General features: G+C 44.2%; 1 pseudogene; it reads right to left on the bottom strand.

Moving 5' to 3' along the window:
- Positions 1 to 3,601: 3,601 nt before the first annotated feature.
- LOC129682481 (40S ribosomal protein SA-like) lies at positions 3,602 to 4,463 on the bottom strand (annotated as a pseudogene).
- Between the last annotated feature and the right edge of the window lie 857 nt (positions 4,464 to 5,320).

Here is a 5,320-nt window from a genome sequence, read left to right as displayed (position 1 = left end):
GACTAATATAACCTCCCCCAGTGCAGGCTATTTCAGAGCACCACACAGACTATCCTCTTCATACTAACAAAGTCCAAGAGAGCCTGCATGTGGATATGTGTTGCGTTTCATTTCATAAAGAAAAAGGGTGCCTAGCCTCAAACTCACACAGATCCTCCTGCCCCTGCTTCCTAAGTGCTGAGGCTAAAGGCATGTGCCACGACCACCTGGCTATTTGTGTATTTTATAAATATGACTGTTCTACCTGCATGTACACCTGCATGACAGAAGATGGCATTAGATTCCATTACAGATGGTTGTGAGCCACCATGGGGTTGCTGAGAATTGAACTCAGCACCTTTGGAAGAGCAACCTCTTAACCACTGAGTCAATTCTCCAGCCCTGAAAGAATGGCTTTTTATAAGTCATGACTTGTTTTTTCATTTGTAAAGAGGAACGACTAGTCTTGACAATAGTTTTTCTTAGTTACCACAGTCCATGTGAATAAGTTTTACTTTCAGTACTCAACTAGAGGACTTTAATCCCTAGGTTTGATCTTTGAGAGAGAGTATGTATAATTTTGTAGCCTTGGCTAGACTGGAACTCACTGTGTAGCTCAAGCTGGACTAACTCACAGCAATCCTCCTGCCTAAGCCTTCGGAGTGTTGGGATTACAGTTTTGCCATATTTCAGGTTTTGTGTATTCTAGATATTCTTGGATTCAAGAATATCTGCATACTAGGTCAGCCCTGATTCTTATGATACTAACCCCATTCAGAGCCTTGGCACCCATCTATTCTTAATTTCTTTCAAATAGTAGCACACCAGAAGATACTTTTCAATATCTGAAGTTCCTTTTTCCGTATAATAAAGAATCTCCACTCTTTTAGTTTTCTAAAGTTCATACACAAACAGACTCCACTATGGCATCTTTAGGCATTTGTGTCATTATGTTTCCCTTTGCTTCTCTCTTCTGCTCCCAGCCCATACCATGGTATGACTTTTCAAGGGAGAAAAAAAGATTCAGACATAGCACCCCCAAACTTCAACCTTCAACTTACTTGGTTCTCTACATATTGGCTCCCTTTCATCATCCTTGGTTGTATTTTGGTTTTTGTGAGCAAACACACTTTATAATAATTATATGATACTTACAATAAAAATGCTTGGTTACAGGGAACTTTATGTTTTGTTCTTTGCAAAAAGATGAGTCTCTTTCTATACCCGTCTACTGTTTCCTTCTGAGTTGGTTTTAAAGTATTTCTCTTGCTCTCTGTTTGAAGTGGGTATGTCACTATACCACTGTGATGCCTCTGTGGCAAAAACAAGAAAGTCTTCACTTGTTCTTGGATCTTTTAGTGTTTTTAAAAGCTCTATGCATGTGTGGTGGAGTGTGTGTATGTGAATCCAGGTACCTACAGAGGCCAGAAGAAAGAGTCCTATTATCTGGAGTGAGTTGCCTGGTGGGGTTCTGGGAACTGAACTCAGGTCCTGTTAAGAGCAGTGCATACTCTTAAGCACTGAACTGTTGTCTCTTTAGCCCACTTGTTTAGTCATTGTAAGATAGGGCCTAGCCATGCAGCTCAGGTTGTCCTGGAATTTGCTATGTAGTCTTGGTTGCTTTGAACTCACAAACCTGCCTTCAGCTCCCAAGTGCTGGCATTTAATGTGTATGTCACCACAATGGACATGTTTGTGACTGATTCTTTAGTATGATGTTGTCTAGGTCTCCAGGAGGAAGCTACAGTCCTCAAATACAAGTGTTTGAGGTTTTTGTTGCTGTTGTTTGTTTATTTGTTTGTGGTGTTGGGGATTTAATCCAGGGCCTCACACAAGCTAAGTGTGACCTCGATCGCTGGGCAACATCCCCCGCCCATGAAGTGGATTTAAAGTCACTGTGGTGTGTATGCGGGGTTACCCAAGGCCTCACCTAGGCTTAGTCTGCGCTGATTTGATTCTCAGCCGTGAACAGTCCAGAGGAAAGTGTTTATCATTAAATAAAGCAGGCTTCTTTCTTTGCCTAGACAATAACCTGATGTGGGGATCAGACAGAATCTATATCAAGCTACATTGCTGCACTCTTTGGGAAAGATTTGATAAATTCAAAGTGATAGAACATCATAATGTTCTCCAAAGACAACTGGAGAGCCTTAAACTAGGACAGCTCCTAAAGTTAATGGTATTTCAGAGTCTTTTCTTATGTGGGACCTGATGAATTGTGAGAATTTATGTTTTTTTCATTCAACATGAGATAGACAATTGCATAGTAACAGACTCTATAGCCTACAGTGTGACTCATAAAAGCAAGTGAGGTCAGGAACGTTGTTGCTTGAAACAACTCAAGCTTCAACACAACTTTTTACACAGTAAGTCCAACACAGGGTGACTGTGTACTTTTGTAGAGTTTCAAAAGAATTTTATTAATTCAACTTTACTTGGGAATCTCAGGATGGCGAATTTATATGTGCTATTAGATATGTTATCTTCCTAAAACTGTAATGCTCAAAGTATCAATTTAGTGTGATATTCTCATCAAATAAGTTAATGAATGAATGATTGAATTAATGGATGAAAAAGAGAAAATTATAGAAAGAAAATAGATGTGTTTATTTGTTTGTTTTGAGATGGGGGTCTCCTGTAGCCCACCTGTCTAAAACTCAGTATGTAGCTGAGGCTGGCCTTGAAGTCAGCTTCCTGAGTACTGAGAATACAGGCACATAGCACCATGCCCAACTCTACTTCTCTTTTATTTTTTTTATTTAATTATTTTTATTCTTATTAATTACAGTTTATTCACTTTGTATCCCCTCGTACCTCCTTCCCTCCTCCCCTCCCAATCCTTCCCTCCCTCTTCCCCACCTGTGTCCCTTTCCCAGTCCATTGAAAAATGAGGTCCTCCTCTCCTTCCATCTGACCGCAGTCTATCAGGACTCATCAGGAGTGGCTGCTTTGTCTTCTTCTGTGGCCTGGTAAGGCTGCTCCCCCCTCAGGGGGAGGTGATCTAAGAGCAGGCCAATCAGTCCCTGTCAGAGACAGTCCCTGTCCCCATTACTATGGAGGCCACTTGGATACTGAACTGCTATAGGCTACCTGTGTGCAGGGGTTCCAGGCCATCTCTATGAGTGGTCCTTGGCTGGAGTATCAGTTTCAGAAAAGACCCCTGTGCCCAGACTTTTAGGATCTCTCACTGTCCTTGTGGAGCTCCTGTCCTCTCCAGGTCTTACTATCTCCACTTCTTTCATAAATTTCCTTGTACTCTGCCCAAAGTTTGGCTATGAGTCTCAGCATTGGTCCTGTTCCCTGTTTTCTCCCTCCTCTGATGTCCATCTTCTTTACCTTTCTAAATGGAGATTGAGCATCTTAGCCAGAGTCCTCCTTCCTGATTAGCTTCCTTAGGGTAAACAAACTAAAATCTACTTCTCTTTTAAAAACAGATAAATGATAAGAGTTAAAGTGATTTGCTAAAGAATTTCAGGTCAATGTAGAATGACTTCCAGACTCAAAGTCTCCCACTTTATCCAACCCTGCTTGTGTTTGTTGTTGTTGTGTGTTTTTTGTTTTAGTTTTTCGGAGCTTTATTTTCCTTCCACCTTTTTTCCCTTTGCTCAGGTGTCTACAGAGCTCAGGGCCACTCAGTGATTGCTCTAATCCACTTGGTAGCTTGCGCCTTGGGAGCTGCTGACAAGTCCTCAGTGGCTGCCTGGGCACTCCAGTCTTCAGTAGAGAACTGCTGGATGGGTACAGAGGGCACCTGCATACCCTCAGACCAGTCTGCCATCTGAGTGACAATGAACTCAGGAGCTGGCACAGTCCATTTGCCCTGGAATTCCTCCTTGGTCGCGGCCTTCTAGCAGCAGCCTGCTCCTCCTTCTTAGTCTCCTCTGGGTCTCTGTAGAAGTAAAGATCAGGCATAACCTCCCACAGGTGCTCATGGGAGATATAGCGCCATGCATGGAGCATACTTCATGAGCCTGCCTCCACCGCATCAGACCCACTGAATGAGCGCCCTTGTTGTTGCAATGTCCACATAGAACAGAGGGGAATCTGTGTTGCACTGAGCGATGGTGGGCAGGTTGATGTAAGAGTCCTCCCTGAGGGTCTGGTGGTCAGCCCTAGGATCAGTCACCACCAAAAGCCATGGCTCCCTAAAGGCAGCTTGGATCTGGTTAGTGAGGGTCCCAGGTGTAAAGCGGCCAGCAATTGGAGTGGCTCCAGTGGCATGGGCAAATATCAACACAGCTCGCTGGCCAGTGTTCCTGGAGGAGATGATGCTGACATCAGCAGGGTTCTCAATGGTAACAATAGCCTGCGCAGCAAGCAACAGCTTCTCCCAGGTCCTCTTCAGATGTAGATACCATCACTCTTTTATAGATGTATTGCTCCACCTGAAAGTCAAGGTTGGTGCCGCCTACGTGGGTTCCTGCAGCGAGGAATTTGAGGACATCCTTCTCCTTCATCTGCAGGACATCAAGGGCTCCGGACATTGTGTAAGTTTCCCCGGGAATCAAGAACAACGCCGTATGGACCCTTCCCTGGCAGCGCGGAAAAGGCTGCTTGTGTTTTTTAAAGCAGTTATTAAATCTAGCCATGCATTAAAATCACCACACTAAGTATTTATTGTATGTGAGCTGAGGCATTGACCTGTGGTGAGTACATGCTAAGCAAGTACCCTGAGTTGCACCCATCCTCTGTACAATGCTTTCTTTTTCTCTTATTAAATTTTTATTTTTATATTAATTACAGTTTATTCACTTTTTATTCCAGTTGTAGCCCCCTCCCTCATTCCCTCCCTATCCCACTCTCCCTCCCTCATCTCCTCCCATGCCCCTCTCCAAGTCCACTTTTAGGGAAGGTCCTCCTCCCCTTCCATCTGACCCTAGCCTATCAGGTCTCATCAGGCCTGGCTGTGTTATCCTACTCTGTGGCCTGGCAAGGCTGCTCCCCCCCCCCCTCAGGGGGAGGTGATCAAAGGGCCAGCCACTGAGTTCATGTCAGAGACAATCCCTGTTCCCATTACTAGGGAGCCCACTTGAATACTGAGCTGCCATGGGCTACATCTGAGCAGGGGTTCTGGGTTATATCCATGAATGGTCCTTGGTTGGAATATCAGTCTCATAAGAGACCCCTTTGCCCAGATTTTTTGGTTCTGTTGCTCTCCTTGTGGAGCTCCTGTCCTCTCCAGGTCTTACTATCTCCCCCTTCTTTCATAAGATTTCCTGCACTCTATGACAATAGATGCTGGAGAGGATGTCGAGACAGGAGAACCCTCTTCCATTGCTGGTAGGAATTTTTGGAAATCAATCTGGTGCTTTCTCAGACAATTAGGAATAGCGCTTCCTCA

Source organism: Psammomys obesus, unplaced genomic scaffold, assembly GCF_907164565.1.
Source record: "Psammomys obesus unplaced genomic scaffold, mPsaObe1.curated_primary_1811, whole genome shotgun sequence".
NCBI lineage: Eukaryota > Metazoa > Chordata > Mammalia > Rodentia > Muridae > Psammomys > Psammomys obesus.
The sequence above is the reverse complement of the archived record's forward strand: the minus strand, read 5'-3'. Positions and strand labels throughout refer to the sequence as shown.